This window comes from Homalodisca vitripennis, chromosome 4 (genome assembly GCF_021130785.1).
Source record: "Homalodisca vitripennis isolate AUS2020 chromosome 4, UT_GWSS_2.1, whole genome shotgun sequence".
Lineage (NCBI taxonomy): Eukaryota > Metazoa > Arthropoda > Insecta > Hemiptera > Cicadellidae > Homalodisca > Homalodisca vitripennis.
In genome coordinates, this window is record NC_060210.1 from 107,063,591 (window position 1) to 107,081,717 (window position 18,127).

Genomic DNA, 18,127 nt, shown 5'->3' on the forward strand with positions numbered 1-18,127 from the left:
AAAGGCAAGTGCCAAAGAAAACATGTTACAACTCCTGAGTACAGGATGAGTAAGGCAACTTTCCAGAGTAGTCACCTTTAAGGGGGACTCTGCAGTTGGAGTGAAATATTTACTATTGGATAATAGGGTTTATTGTAGGACACTATCATCTGAGAAAGCACCTTCACAGGATGGATTGTCTCATATGACCCGCCACTGGGCGTTTCTTTCAAACACTGATAAAGGGTCCTGTGATAACTCTTTCCGAGGTAATTGCTTAAGTAGTAAGTATAGGTGTGCGCTGGGTTCATGATTTGGAGGTGCCTGACATATGGAGGGAATTTGAGGGTTATTCCAACAAAAAGGGGGATCCGGGCCTGACATACGGGGGGTTATTCCAAAAAAAGTATTATTACACATTCCTTAAAGTGAAGTTTACTAAAAACTTTCTTTTGAAATCTGTGAGTAGTAAAAAAGCCTTGAGGCTGATGCGCCTAGGGTTACTGGTCCAGCCAATTTGAATTGAATATCCCTTCATTCTTAACTACAGCTATCAACTGATTAGGATGGAAATTTATCATCAGTAGACAATTTAGTTTTTTTTTTTTTTACTTTCCAGTTCTGTTCATTTAGGTTAAGATGAGAAAACCACTCATTACACTAATCCTAAAAAAGATCTTTGCTTTACTATTGGAGTGAGGATATTCAGAATGGGTAAAGTTGAGTATAGGGACTGCGTTTTCTCGAGATTCGATAAGCTGGGATAATGGACACTATCTCTGTCTTGTCACCTTGGAAAAAGGACAGGTTAGCTCTGTTCCAGTTTCTTCCAGTCAAAGTGGACTCAGGAAGCCAAACTCCCTCATGTTTTTTAGCTCTTAACACTAAGGGAGCGCTCCCACTACCAACAGTTATCCTCTGCCGTAAATTAGACTTATGACCAGCAATTTTTACCACTATCTTAACATCTGTGATTAATGCACCACTCCTGGCATCCAAAGGACTGCTTAGATTTCAGTGACAGGTTTTTATTGTACTCAGTATAGGATCTACAGGCAGGTATAAACCAGCTCTACTGTAGGAAATGAATTTCCAGTTATTAAACTAAATCAATAAACATTTTCATATGCACTATTCTTCTGTTATCATTTTTATGTGTTAATACACAACTGATTGTCTATGTAGTGTATAGTTTACCTTCATACTTTCTCACCCGTTCTGTGGAAAGCCAGTATTATACTAGCAAAAAATCTGTGATTGTAATTTATTCTGGGTAACTTTATTACTGCTCTGTTTTAGTGAACATTGCTGCTTACATGGGTACCAACTGCTTCACATTACATATTAAAGCATTATTTTTTATAACTAAATCTTAAATTATGCACAAAATTAAAAATGAAGTCTTCTCGATAACATTGCTTTTTCAGTTTTCATTATCGTAATCGTGATGATTCCAATAATCTGTGAAAGATACTGCATATTAAAGTAAGTATAGAATCTTAGTTTGAATTCAATTAAATTCTTTTTTTAACAGGGAAAGTCAGGCAGCACAAGTGACCAAGCGCTAACTAAAGAGAACAAAGTAATTTGGATTTAGACTAGGGACCAAAAGCTTATTTGCATTGTATACCTGTAAAATATACAATCTGGTTTTTCTTGAATGGAGAGGAACTTCTACTGAGAAAATAATCTATCGTCAGCCATGCTAGTTTTGGTGGAGGTTGAAAATATAAATGAGAGGGTATCAAAAGGGTTAAAAATATCAAACAATAATTTTTCTTACCTTGAGATGCTTAAAACCATCTGTCAGATACATAAATAATAGCTAGCCTATATCACTGTCAGATAACTAGATAAAGAAACAAAATCACTAATGTTATACTTATTTACATGTCTGATGATTACTTCTGTTTCACGTGTGTACAAAACATGTATTATGTCTAGTGCTGCTTCAAACAGGTATTATAAAAAGAAATTCAAAACTCAGTTGAGTCTACTATATTTGTCCCCCATGCCCCCCTTACCACAATTAATTGCTGTGTTCTATTATAAATCGTAAACTGTATCATTTCACTGGACCCAAGGCAACAAGCACATCACACTGTTTGTTTGATTTGGCTGAATGTGTAACAGGTCAAATTACGACATTTGAATATTCGCGGGGAATTGGCAGACTGTGACGTCAGTGAATCGGCAGACTGTGACGTCAGTGAATCGGCAGACTGTGACGTCAGTGAATCACATGTTGTTGTCGGAATTGAGATTTATTTAATTAATAACGAAGAAATTTATTAAACTTTATACAGGAAAAGATTTGATTAATTAAAATGAAGTAAACATAACCAAAATTCATGTTTTACAAAAACACTAAATAGAATTTCGCAGAAAAGCCAATTGTGGGATGAATGACTTGTATATTGATGACGTCATAAAGCACATGTTGCTAAAAATTTGAATAAAAAGCTTTGAAAAAATAATAAAAAGAAAATAGAAAGACTTAAATTGATTAATTATAGTAAACGTGATAAATTTCGACAATTATAAGAAAAGAATCAAATTATATTTATTCGTGAAGACGCTGATTTGAACGAGAGAGGGGATGAGTATTGTTTTGAGTCGGTATCCGTAGTTTTATACGGAGATTCGGTCTTCTCTCACCAGACTTGAAGCAAGGAGGTTGTGTTGATTCTCCTGGGATAGTAGTGATCTGTTGTATAGTGTATTGAAATTTTAATGAAGGATGGGATATTATTTTAGACTTTTAAATTATCAAAGCATTGCAAGGTGAGTGAAATTATAATATGTATTGAGAGTGTGACATGGAATAAATTAATCTCATGGTCACTTGGTTTGACTTTTCTTTGAATATCCCCTTTATAAAAAGTGTGATGGAGTGATATTGAATTTTTTAATCACTACTTAACATATTTTTAAAACCTGAGATACACACAGACTTGTTGTTGGTGATAACACCACAGACATTCAAATTTAATAAGTTTTAAGCAGTACCAAGGGAATGCAGCTAACATTGGGCAAGATGGCGACCAATACCATGATGAGCAACATGGTACAACAACGTGTCACTGGTGACAAAAAGGCGTACAACTACATGGTGAGTCAACAACACTAAAGAACCGACTCACAATAAATTGACACAACCACGTGGAGGGGATCCGCAGCAAATTGACGCAGTCAAGGTAAAGGGCTTTCAGCAAATTACCGCAGTCAACATGGGGGTGACACACATCAAATTGGCGCTACAACCTGGGACTCTCATCAAATGGTGTGTGAAGGGTTTGGCCTATTTCGAAAATTCCTGAAACTCATTGAGAAAGAAAACTTTGTTGATATCCAATAATGGATTCGTGGATGTGACATTGACATCTACATACTATTTGTTTCAGGATCGTGTTCCTGACACTAGGAATCATTACAAGTAATTTTAGATTTGACTGAAGCCATGGCAAACTGAATTACGTGGATAAACCAATAGCCAAGCAATTGTAGATTGATGAACCGTTGCTCTGAGTTCAAATCAAATTATTTATTCACATACACAAAACAATAACATATACAGTACACTTCCATAATTACAAATGGAAAAATTTCCCATTTAGACTATAGGTCTGTGTAAGGGGAAGAGTCTATAAATAATTCTTTTCTTGAATTAAATTTATATAGTAGGGTTATGAATGCCCCCCTCCCCCAAGAATGCTTTATTTCATAAATAAATCCCTTATTAGTTTTATTTTGGACTACAAAATAACATTTATGTTGTAGCTTTTATATCAATTACAATCTTATGTATAAATCTAGACTTTATAACTATATTAATTAACGAAATACACAACACTACACATATAATTCAATTTAGTTAAAACACTTCTTCTTCTATGGGGTGTCCTATTGCCACGCACTTAATTCTCAAGGGTCTTATGTGCATCCCGGAAGCACACCATGAAGCCTACCAGTCTATGATTTCAGCAGTTCCACAAACCGCCGAAAACAACCTCAGGTCCTGGGGAAATTCATGACCACCCTTGTCCAAACTACCAAAGATGGCATACCGCTCCCTTGCTATTGAAGGACAATCAAAGAGCAGGTGTTCAGCAGTTTCCTCCTGCTCATCATACATTCTACAGAGCGGATCCTTCCGAAGGATGCCGACTCTGTGAAGATGCTTCCTCAGGTGACCATGTCCCATAATCAAACCTATAACCCGTCAATCTCTACTTAGTGAAAGAAGATCAGACGCCACCCTGGAGGAAGGCGACTGTAGTACCAATCTTTTACAATATTGAAATGGTTTATAGTTCAACTTAATATCCAAAACATTATTAGAATTTTATACATTGTACAGTATATTTATTGAATAGAAATAAAGTTTCAGCTTTTGTTATATTTTATGCTATTAAAATTGTGATTTTACTTGTCGGATCCCTGATTTCTAGTAACAAGTTTACAAACGTGCGCATGCGCCCACACACACACACACACACACACACACACACAACTGTGATACAGTAAATAACACACTTGTTACGAGCCCTAATTTGGAATTCAACAAAATCCTAAGAAATTACAAAAACCGTCAAACTGAATCACTGCAGTTTTTATAATACTTTCCTCTGTAGCAAGTTAATAGGGAATGAGAATAAACCAAACGGGTTTTTTATTTAGAAGTAAAGTATAACAGATTATGCTATTTGTTACTACCGTTATGAGTAATTTTAATTATATTGAGGCTATAAACTATTCTCGTATAAACATACCCTAAACTAATTAATAATGTTTGCCATTCTGAAACAACAATTGTAGCCAAATTGATTATAGTATTTTTAAATAGAACAATATATTACCTTGTGTATGTGTAATGTGTGTATTAGTGTAGGTGAGGCGACCTCCTGCCGCATAGCCCGCATCACCCTGTAACAATAAAAAAATACAACATATAAAATTTTGACTTTTTATGAAGCCAATCATTAGGTTTGCAAACGACTATATTTACAGAAATATCCTTTTGTAAAGTATAAATTTAAAACAGTTTCGGTAAATATTAATTTATTCAACATGATATACTCGTATCTTAAGTCTAATAAAAGAAGGTAAAACTAATATACCTTAATGTGTTGTGTAGTGGAGATATAATTGTTAAGTTTTATGTAGTTCTACACGCACACGCCCTTTCACACTCTCATTCAACCTACATTCATACTTTGCGTGTTTTGCAACACACGTGGAGACGTGTTACGTGATTGTGTCACAGAGAGGACGTCGGGTCAACGCAGGACCGAGGCCACCTGAAAATAATCAGAACAAAACTCTCGAATATGAAATCAATCAATTGGCTGTCTAATTGTTAATAACTTAAAAGAGAATGTTGTGACAAGCTAGAAGGTTTGGCTAAAACAGCAGTTTCAGAATGGCATTTAACACTTTATATGTCCCAAATACTTACGATACTGGGTCTCGAATCACATAAATGACACCAATCAGTAGGCTGCTTTATTTGTAACGCCTTATAACAGAGTGTTATAATAGTCTAGAGATTTGACCAAAACCGTAATTTCAGAATGGCATTAAATTTACACCTGAATCGTCCCAAGTACTTACGGTACTGGGTCATCCCGCATTGAGGGCAATCAATATTGGAGCCTGAAACAATTTCAAGTTAATAATAAGAACATATATATCAAAGTTGTGTGCCAATAGCAAAGTGGTCTAAGACGTCGGACTTAAGATCCGAGTTAGATATATGGCACAGGTTTAAATCATGCCTTAAATATGGAATACCCTAGCGCTGAAATATGAAAAGTTAATATATTAAATGATACTTAAAACTAAGTGGGATAAAGTTGGCTTAAAAATAGTGTGATGGAAGTTTATTAATAGACAAACTCGACTATTATGTTTTATAAACATGTCGAGGCTTTCGTCGGACTGAGGGTTACATTTTTTACGCTATTACTCTTTGTCGATGTATATTCAACACGTAATGCAACGCATTATCATAAATGTCTGCAAATATTCACATCTTTAACAACAATAACAACTGATCTTGTTATATGATATAGCAATGATGCCTGTTGATACTCTTCAACGATACCTAATCAATTTGGCTTTTCCGGTTGACAAAGTTATGTAAAACTTGCAAGCAGATGTAGAATCAACGTCGTATTTCCTCAAATGTAAACAAATAAACTATACCAGATATACAAGAATATTTAGTGTAGTATCAATAGTCACGTGACGCAGAGCATAATTGATATGTTAAGAGAGTGAGTAGATTATTGGAAGGCCTAACTTACACAAAAGAAGAAATGGTTCGAGGAAGGCGCCACAGGGACACATTTAAGCCATTAAGAAAGAAGGAGCTAGTGAGCTAAGGTAGGAAAGTCACGGATGTAATATTATGAGGTGAACAGATATAAATAAAACTATGATGTCATGTACCAGTTTCTCCACAGTAGGAAGGATACGTGTAGAATAAAATGGCAGCGCAATATGAGTATTCTAAACTCCCTGAAAGCATCTCTGTATGAACCTCTAAAGTACAATTTACTCTTTTCATTTTGTGTTTTACAAAGGTTCCCCAGAATCTTATTCAGTTTTCGGATGGATAACGCCGTAATATGCAAGTTTTAAGTTTATTTCGGAGAAAACATCTGAGAGATTATGTAATTTATACATGTCTGCTGCAACTATATGAAAAACATTATCAACATGTCTGTCTCTTCTCAGCCCTCAATCAAGGCACATCCTTAGAAATGTCAGAGGGAACACCATAAACTATAATAGCTGCTGAAACTTGAAACTTCAAATTCCTCTTGAAACAGTAAGTGATAATATTGGATTTTGAATGGTTAGGTTCAAAAGTAATATCAGGTCAATACTAAAAGCAAGAATTCATACAATTAAATACCTGTGCTACTTTTGAAACAAGTATAGTATTATCAGCATACTGAATAAAGTGTCCCTTTTTGACATCATCATTCAATCACTTGACATATACCAAGAATGATAAAGGCCCAAGAATTGATCCATGAGACTCCAAATGTATTTTGAATCTTGCTTTAAAGAACGTTTGTGACCTACAGTGTTCTATATCCTTGAGGTAAAAGCAAGCCACTTGATTGGACATCAAAAGCTAGTTTTTCAACTTGTTCAACAATGTTTATTGTTTCACACAGTCAAATGTCTTAGAAAATAATAGAAATATAATTAAAAGATTTAAAAATTTACATGCCATCCACAAAACTTCCACAAGGTTAATCAACACATCAATTGGATTGTCATTAAATCCAAACTGGTGTCATTAAAGAATTTTAATGTTTTTCTAGCTGTACCGTTATTATAGTACATATTTTGAATTTGTATGGAGCTAATACTTATAAATTAGAACAACTTTTCGGAAATACTTGATTTATTTCCGAAATTTAAGTTCACCAAAAGGTTAACAAAGTTTACAAACTTGTGATTCGATTTTCTTCAAAATGTCACTCAATCGAACAAATCTAATTAAGAGTTTGATAAAAAGGAATTAAAATTTAAATTAAACTAAAAATTTATACTTCTCCAAAAATGGTTTAAATTAACAAAACAAAATAAAAATTTCTCTTCTCAAAATACTCGAAATTAATATAACACAAAAACTTGATATTTACTTTATCACCAAAATTTAATTCACAATACTTCAAAAAAATTGAATTAAATTTTCAGACTCTGAAATATGGGAAACTTTAGAAATTTTTAATTACAGTATTATAAAAATAAAAGATATTAACTATACGCTGGTACGGGACTTACTACTTTGAAGATTTACGGAGGCAGATCGGAAACTAAAACGCACTAAAGAAATTAAATACTTGAAATTGAATTTACACGCGATAAAATTATTACTCTAAATCCCAACTATAGGGTTAGAGAAAGAACTTCAGCTTCTTAACTGGACCGGTACACAACTTCTCGTGGAAACTCCAAGACTCGACTGACTCCCTCCCTCTCTCCAGCGAGCCGGGTCGGAACGTATCACCGTAGCTCGATCAGCTGATTGACCGGTCTAACTGAACAAACAATGTCCACGCACCGCGTCTAGTTAACAAGAGCCTACTTCCTACCGCGATTCAGCATAAATAATTAGAACTATGGTACATATCTTTCCCTAGCCCGAAGCTGAAATCACGGTTAGGAACCTAAACCTTTTTAAAACACTCATCCCGGATTAAGTACAATAATATCCCTCCACATGCACACTTTTAAATAACAATCTTGGTACTTATCACTACGTGGAGGCCGTGATGCGTAGTCCGAGGTGGTGGTGTGGTAGGATAGCCCCGACGTCCCAGTATCAGTCCGGAGGTAGCCATCGCCATCGCCATTGCCGAGGGATGTGGTTGATGTGGAGTCGATTACACAGCTCCCCCAATGACCTGGCGGTCGGTGCAGTGCGGCGGCCTCGCAGATCTTGTGGTTGGCTGGCTGTTTTTACTAATAGCACTGCTACCTTCTCCTCCAATCTAACAACAATTTCAGCCCGCGAGGCATTGAGCTCTTGGAGGACATTCCTTTTTTACAAAATATTCCCTCCGTATAATTGTATGGTTGTCAGTCTTTCACGGTGTTCTTAATCGTACGCCTGCGCCAGTGTCACGAATGTAAACCATTACCATATGTTGTTAATTACAATACACTCAATTTTACAGGGATTACAACGGCACAATAATCAATTGTTTACACACAATAAACCTCATATAGTGATAAAAAACAATATTACCCTGTCCTTCTACATTTGAAGGAACAGAGGGAAGAAATATCACTATCAATACAACTCATTGTATACCAAAAATATTACCCTATCCTTCTCTATTGGAAGGAACAGGGGACAAACAACACCACAACATTACCAAAATTACCCTGTCCTTCTACATTTGAAGGAACAGGGAAGAAGTATATCTCATGATATATCACAATACCTCTGTGTATTATATTTCATACACCATTAATGCCATTCATTGTCCCTGAAAATTACATGGTTTACTACAACACCTCCTATCACACACTTACACTGGCATTTTATATCATGACTTCTCATTGTTTAGCCATACAATTGCTGAAATAAAGACGTCGTCACATCACCCTTTTATATTCCAATATTTATTCGTATTATTATAATAAACTACTGGACTCTCATACTTAACTTGTTTTTATGTTTTGGGCCAAATTAATACATAAATATATAATCAATTCTTGAAGTTAATTTGGAAATCAATTATATTGTCATTTTATTGTTTTTAGACCCATCTTCAATTCCATTTCGACAATATAATTGTCCTGAAAATAAAACATACTGACCTTTGCCCCGGGCTAATGTTTATTGAGTTCTCAAATTTCACATTTCGTAATTTAAATTTTAATTTAGAAATATTCACCTTCTAATAAAAAAAAACTATCTTTATTTTAAAACCAAAAACACATTTAAACCAGGATCGATATTTCCTTGTTATTTTCCGATAAAGCCTTTAAACATCTGTATGTTCAATCATATTGCCCATCCTATCTTTACTATCGAGTCATAAATGCTTTCACTTATCAGGCTCACTTTGTTTTCACTTATCAGGGTTCACTTCGCTTTCACTTATCAGGTTCACTTGTAATGAAAACTTTATTGTACGGACTCTTACTAACAAATACTTTTACAACGGGCTGAATTATTGCGGGTTGGGCACATCCGGACCTTTTTTACATTTACACAGGAAGCTATCACAATATTCCTATCTCCTGCCCTCATTGTTCTTGACCCTTTCTACAATAACTATAATTATTTTATATTCCCTTTCAGATTACTAGCATTGTCCCTAATATTTAATTTCAAAAGGGACCTCAACATTTTTTCAAAGTTTCTGACGCTGTCGTTTTCAAAAGCATTTCCGCCCCTAAAATTTTATTTCAAATATAATTCCTTTTTGAGCAACAGAATCCACATGCGCTAGCTCCATTTTATTTTTAAAATAATTTACTTAAAATAAATCAAATATTCTAAAATCACAATACTGTTCTAAGTCCTAAGTCTTACTCACTACACAAAATTATGCAGGTTTATACACACTTTTTCAAGTTTATACAAGTCTTACACAAGTCTTATACAAGTTACACACACTTTCATGAATTATACAAGTTTATACCAGTTTACAAGTTCTTTCCTGTAAATAACCTGTTGTACAAGTTTATGCTCAAAAAGAAATAGCAGATTGGACGCAAATTATGTACCGTTATTATAGTACATATTTTGAATTTGTATGGAGCTAATACTTTATAAATTAGAACAACTTTTCGGAAATACTTGATTTATTCCGAAATTTAAGTTCACCAAAAGGTTAACAAAGTTTACAAACTTATGATTCGATTTTTCTTCAAAATGTCACTCAATCGAACAAATCTAATTAAAGAGTTTGATAAAAAGGAATTAAAATTTAAATTAAACTAAAAATGTATACTTCTCCAAAAATGGTTTAAATTAACAAAAACTAAATAAAAATTTCTCTTCTCAAAATACTCAAAATTAATATAAACACAAAACTTGATATTTACTTTATCACCAAAATTTAATTCACAATACTTCAAAAAATTGAATTAAATTTTCAGACTCTGAAATATGGGAAACTTTAGAAATTTTTAATTACAGTATTATAAAAATAAAAGATATTAACTACACGCTGGTACGGGACTTACTACTTTGAAGATTACGGAGGCAGATCGGGAACTAAAACGCACTAAAGAAATTAAATGCTTGAAATTGAATTTACACGCGATAAAATTATTACTCTAAATCCCAACTATAGGGTTAGAGAAAGAACTTCAGCTTCTTAACTGGACCGGTACACCTTCTCGTGGAAAACTCCAAGACTCGACTGACTCCCTCCCTCTCTCCAGCGAGCCGGTGGGAACGTTCACACGTAGCTCGATCAGCTGATTGACCGGTCTAACTCAGCTTAACAAGACCTACTTCCTACCGCGATTCAGCATAACTAATTAGAACTATGGTACATAGCAGCCCTCTGGTCTTTCGTAGATAATTTTTAAAACTTTTGCCAATACAAGTAGAATTTAAATAAGATGAGTTTCCGGTTAATCCCCTTACCCTTTTTAAACACTTTCAATATTTCGATAAGAGCCGGGAAAATCCTTGTTTCTAATAAGAGATTAATTATTCGATTGAGTGGTGTCAATACTTTCCTGCAACAAAATTTAAGCACAAAAAGTGACATTCCATTAGTATCACACAATCTTTGGTGTAATTATCTGTATAACGCGGGCTACTTCCTCAGCATACTGACATCCATGCACGAGTCAGATGCATGGATGTCACGGTAATTTTATTATTTTAAAACTAGCTGATTCCCGCGGCTTCGCACGCTTTTCGTAAGCTTTGCCCGTGTATGTGCACTTCTGGTACGAGTCAATTAGATTTCCAACGCCGATGTAGAGTTTGCCTTGTTGCCACGATCAAGAAAGTCTGTGTATGTGTGTGCTATTGTACACGTATCTGTACTTTATTATAAAGTAGTCTAACACTCAAGCTTTAAGTTCAACCAGAAATGTATCTTTAAAGAGAAATCCCCATCATAACTTAGCGCCTTCAAATAGTATTTGGTTATTTAATATACGTAACTGTCACGTAATTGCAGTTAATAATGTGCAGGCGTTTTAAAGACTATTATCTTTTGCAGCGTCACTTGGTGGCGCGTTACATCAATGGGCATAGCATATAAACCTTCTCCGTGGAAAAATTCATATACATACAAATTTTCATAATGATCGTTCAAATATTTTACGATTCCATAAAGGACAAACACACAATATATATATATATATATATAAGAGGGCGATAACAGAAAGTGAAAGATTTTAAGACGTGATAATCTATAAAATGCAATTCAAATGCTAGATATACAGTAAATAAAAGATCGGCCCAATGGTGGACAGGTTAGTCACATACTGTATACCTAAAGACAATAGGAATCAGTATTAAGGAGATAAGAATGAGGATATTTGAGATATTACCTTAGTGATAGTTGCGCCAAAGATCGTTTAATCGTAAATGTCAGCAGTAAATTGCTGTCAAAAATTATTGTGACTATCCTTGTTCATTATTAGTGTGCTTGAGCACAAAATTACTTCATTTTTTCATTTGCCCATTTCACTTGTCACATGCTATCTAACTGTATAACGATGGGAAATATGTGACAAATTTTCTTTAACTCTTATTAAATAATTCACTTAAATTTTCTCCATCACTAACCGTAACACCTCATTAACATATAAGCTGGAAATTATTTCTGGAAAATATTTATTAACTACTTACGCATGTTGGATCTCTTTATATGGCTGAAAAGGTTTATAATATCAGCGGTGTAATATTTTAGATAAATTAATATTCAAGTTGTTTTATTATTTTGTAGATTAAATTTTTTTATGTATGGTACATAATTTGAATAAACCTTAGAATACACATGGATCATATATATATATATAGTATAGCCCTAATACTGTATATAACAAGAGTTACGACCAAGGCTACAAATACAGCATTTTGTTTACCTTTTCGGAGGTCCCTTCTCGCCGAACTCCAGATGTCACACACTCTACATGATTAAGTGACCTTGAACGAACTGTTGTAACTTATAACCAGTAGTCATCAATTCACTTGATACAAAGTTGCGTCATGTTGGAAATTTTTAAGTTTGGAAATCTGTTTTCATGGAGACGATCCATTGTTACACCCTATGTTTTTCACACTAGATAAATCAAGCTGATTATACCTACGAAGCTAGGCTAGGGGGCATTTTGAATACATTACTACGTGGTTAGCTGTAAATAACGCATTAATTAATTTATTAAAAATAATAAATAAGAAAACGTTAAATTTAAACATGTCCAATAACATATAACACAATACAGCTGGCGTTAAATATTTGAACAAAATATTGGTGGGTCAGTTGATTTTAAACTAGCAATTAATCATGGACAGTAATAAACAACGTAAAATGCATCAACGTTTTGGAAAAATAAAAAAAAATTTAAATATAGTCCAAGAGCGTTTTTCTATTCAATGTAATGAGCCTGTTCCATAAAGTAAAAGTTGTAATGTATCAAATTTTTTATTGTAGTATGCATTTTAGTTTATAATGGGTTCACTTAAATTGTACAATGCCTTGCCAATAACTTGCCTTTATCTTGGTGTAAAATGTCTAACCTATGTCATGTCATGCAAATCGCCAATTGTAGGATAAGTTCGGCCAGCATTGCTGCTTCTATTGAAGAATGCAGAGTTCATATATTTAAATATTTGTTGTAATAACAGTTGTTTGGTTTAAAATCCACACGCTTTATACTTCAAGTACTAATATTTGAACAATGTGATAATGATGGTGAAAAAAGCTAACAGATTAAAAACTAATAATTGTGGAGCTATCTTTATTTTTTACATATAATTTTCTGTTAACGTTACGTTTGTTAGCTTTATGTTAATAGTTTTTGTGAAATCTAATATCACGAAGTATCGTATGTTGTTAATTTAAAAGATTGGTAAACCAAATTCCACGTAAAGACCACAAATAATATAAAAAGTGATCCTCAAAATTGAACGTAATATAACTTGACTAAAAGTTGTCAAAAATGAATGGTTACTTTTTATTGTCATGAAATTATTTTATCAACTTTTCTGCGTTCTCGTAGTGACAACAGAACGGCAAGTATGTAGCGTAGGGGCCGGAATCCATACAGTAATTAAATGAAGTTCAAATATACATAAAAATACGTAAGTGTTATTGTATTGCTACAGTCTATGACCATGCCTTAATTACGTAACAGCAATATTCAGACAGCATCTAGATGAGTTATATTTAATTGACTATTTGACTTACTCATTGTAGAATATTGCCGCCAAAACGTCAGAGGCTCAGGTGTAGTGTCAGGGTCACACTTCCAAAGAGGAAACACTGTTATTTCCGTCCTTATCAACGAAAGCACAATGGATCCGGAAGCTGCTGCGTTAAAACATTTGTCAAGTATAATGATTTTAAAATAGTGTTTCGTGGTAACGAGGAACGATTGTTGTTAGTTTGGAAATATAATAATTCTGGGCTTTTTATTAAAAATAAAATTGTTTTCTTGGAAGCCATAACATAACCTATATTTTTTACAAAACGATATTACATCGTCTTTTATACAACAACTCCTTTGTGGTCTAAACATAAAATATTATTTACCTAACCTTGAACTATCCAAACAAAACAAAATTCTTATTTTGTTTTGGTAGCAAGATTTTTACACAGTGTAAATGAACTGTTTTGCATGTAATTATGTGGGAAAATAAGCTGGTTTACATATAACCAATTTGTAAACCACATTTATAATAGGCGTTTATTTGAAAATGTTAATCAAGCAGGATAGGGTGGTTAGAAATAAGTATATTTTTAGTGGAAACAACCAGTTTGAACTTAAAAGGTAAATTTAAACATGTCTTAAAGGGCAATTTTGCATTAAGTTAATTTCAAAATACAAACGTTTTAATCAGACAAATGCAATGGATGTACATGATTTTTTTAAACATTGACTGTATCACTAATCTTGCAATTCCTATACTTGCAAAAAACTTTGGAAAATTGGTTTATTTGAAAAACAAATTTTGAAAAAAGGAATTTTGCAACTACATAATTTTGGAATATAATTTATTTTAATATGGCTGCCAACTTTAATGTTTGTAAATGAATGACCTGTGTAATGATTAAATTAGATTTTAAATGCAATTTTAAGACTTTTTTGGGGTATTTATTATTTGTTTACTAGTTTAGGGATTGTAGTCATTTCGTTGTAGTCGTCTAACGTAGCGCTGTAAGGAGGCTATTTTTCGTACATCCAACTAGAGTAGGCATAATCTAAAATTATTGAATTCTAATGTAGGTCTTAATATAGCTCAGATTATTTATTGAACGAAATTACTGCAAAGTAAAAGGCTGAAACCCTGTTTAAAATTATGTAGATATGTATTTCTAATGGTGGTTAGTATTTTATGGAAAGTAATTAATGTGTGGTTACTGATTAAAGACAAACCCAGTGAGTAAACTTTAATTATAGTCAAGCATTTCAAATCCACCTTTGTTGATGTATTACGGGATTGCTAACTGAATTTTTAAGTTTAATTATCACTCTAGAAATGACGTTTAAAATATTGAATAAGTAAATTAATACAATCATAAAATATTTCACATATTAATTTAAATCGATGATATAATAAAGTTCACTTACTATATCTTTGATAACTATTTACTCCTTTAAACACAATAAAAATTTAAACTGCATTATATTCTCGTTCTTTGTTTCTTAAATAATCTTGGCTATCTAAAGATCTAGAGTAGAATCTCAATGGATGTTAGAGAGAGCTTCTTAGTTCTAACTTCGTGTGGTCAAATAAGACATCTTAACTTTTACTTGTATAATCTACTCGTTTCAGATTATGCATACTTTAATGTTTATCTAAAGTATTCAAGATTTATTAATTATGTCAACTAAAAAGTAAGTACATTCCCCCACTGAAATCTTTCATAACACTAAAGTTTAAATATACAATACAAACCACTTTAAATATATATGACTCACCATGTACGAGTATAACTCAATACAAGGGTATTGAATAAAAGTTGTGTGTAGAACTCACTTGGCATTCTTAAACAATATTTCAATACACTTTAATTTGTATTAAATTAAAGTAAAATATATTTAAATGAACTGAATAAAACTAATACTCACATTGTATTGAGTTTATTCAAAATAACAAAAATAGAGAAGAGTAAACTTAGAAGGAAAACAAAAACTGGGAAATTTATAAGATAAAAGTAACAAAAGGTTTCGCTAATATATTATTTACTATTATATTCTAGACATGCGCCACGATGTTGTTGCTGGGACCCCAGCCGTTCATTGTCGCACTGGGCGAATGTTCCAAACAAGACTTGTTGAAATCTACAATACTTGATAAATAACTAAAATAATCCTTCATTGTCTATGAATAATGAATATTGATTATGTCGCTATGTGTGATATTTACAAATGCAACACTTAGCTATAAGACCGTAATGCTAAGTCTATGCCATTTAGCACAAAAACTATTAACACATAAGCTTTAGAATTTCTTCTTTTTTTAGATGGAATTTTTTAGTTCTCTGCTCAAGATTTTAGTATAGGTACGAAAACCAACATTTTTATAACATTTTACATAAATAGCTTTTTTACTCTAAATTTCTTTTCATACAATTACATATCCCTAAACCAATGCCTTGCTTCCTGTGAAATATTAGCGGAGCATAAAAGTTCACCTACTCGAATTAGGCTATCTTGGCGAGGTAGAGATTGAGTCGCTGAAGTTTGATAGAGCACATATGCTCTTTCTGCAGAAGATGTTGATCTTTATAGAGGGCAGAGGTTAGAACCAGCTTGAAGATCATAATTTTGGCACTCTTCAATTCTGAAACAGAGAGAGGTCCAGAGAATCTACTAATTGTATCACGAGTATTGTTTATGAACCGTAAACGTACGCCATAACACCTTGTAGTTTGGACCACGAGGAGTATCTTAGAGTAATTCACAGTCCTTATCAGAGGTGGAGACAAGAAACCATGGATATGTTGATTTCAATTCTTCCTTCTCCGTTGACTCAGTCGCAGTCCAGCGATTCAGAGGCCAAAATCTTGTGACTGCCGTAAACAGAGGAGTCCTTGCGACCAAAGTTCATGGACGGGGAGGGGAGATGGTAGAATACCTTGGGACGCTTGGTTTTGAGTGCCACTGACATGGCGCCAGCAGTGAGAGGGTACCAATACTTGAGCTTGAGCTACTCTGTTTGCAACATAAGTCTTTGGACGGTGAGGGAACATCTGACGCCACGTAAAAGTTACCGTTGTATCACTCCATAAGTGTATGGCTGAAAATGAGAACTTGTTTTCAAACAAAGAGACACAGTAAGACACTAGTTGCGCTAACAAATGCGCAGTACAGAGCTCTAAGCGCGGTAAAGTGACACGTTTCAGCGGTGATACACGTGTTTTAGAGATGATTTGACAAATGTTGACGCCATGGGAATGCTGAACCCGAAAATACACTACAGCAGCGTAACCATTTTCAGAGGAATCCGCAAAGCCATGCACTTGGACGCTGGCGGTCTTGCAGAGTTCCAGGAATCTAGGAATCTCAATTTCCTTAATAGACCTTGAGGTTCCTTAAGGTTTGCCATTGATCGTCAAGTTCTTGAGGTAGGGGATCATTCCAGTCCAACCCTGTGGACTTACATAAAACATTTAGTCCACATAGTGATGGGAGCAAGAAAACCCGAAGGATCATAAATCTGAGCGATAACACTGAGAATGTCCCGTTTTGTTGAGAAGTGTTGAGGTAGATTGAGCTCGTAGACAAATCAGTCCGAGACCGGCGACTAGCGGAGTTCTAGGATGTTGACGTGGGGCAGAGAGGACGATTGCGAAAATCCCGGAGTCTCCAAATAACCCTTGAGTAGATTTTGGAGCAGCCGACTTGAGTTAGACGACCATTTTCGGAGGGTGAAGCCACCACGGTCTAGAAGAGAAAGAAGTTGAGTTTGCAGCTCTATGGCTTCCTTTTTAGTTTCTGCACATGCTATGACATCTTTCACGTAGGTATGAGAGCGTAAAACTTCAGCAGCCTGCGGGAAGTCGTGACCTTCATCGATAGCAAGTTGGTGGAAAGTCCTTATGGCCAGATAGGGCGAGCTGTCCATACCATAAGTTCCGGTCATCGGGGTAACGATAATGTTTCTGGACATTTGCTTCTTATCAGTTGAGAAAACAAAGTTACGGAATTGCAACAGAATGTCACATATATTGAGTTTAGGATCAGTCATTATACAGTTTACATTATTCGAGTTTAGAAGTCATACTATACAGTCCGTGTTCTCAAAGTCTAGGACAGGCTTAATATTTTTTTATAGTTACAGAGCAATAAAATTGGTAGGTACCTTCTTACTTCTCCTAAGCACAATTTTTGGAGTATAACCATAAGATTTTTGTATCAGGGGTATCAAGAGGACGGTTTTCAAGGAGAGAGAAGAAAATCTTAAAGG

At 34.2% G+C, this 18,127-nt stretch overlaps 1 long non-coding RNA gene across 1 annotated transcript in view; it reads right to left on the reverse strand.

Annotated features, from left to right (window-relative positions):
• Window positions 1-4,832: 4,832 nt before the first annotated feature.
• Window positions 4,833-18,127, reverse strand: part of LOC124359918 — a 42,242-nt gene continuing 28,947 nt past the window's right edge. The window contains exon 4 of the long non-coding RNA XR_006922195.1: window positions 4,833-4,905. This is a non-coding gene — a long non-coding RNA (uncharacterized LOC124359918). The remainder of the gene's footprint in view (window positions 4,906-18,127) is intronic.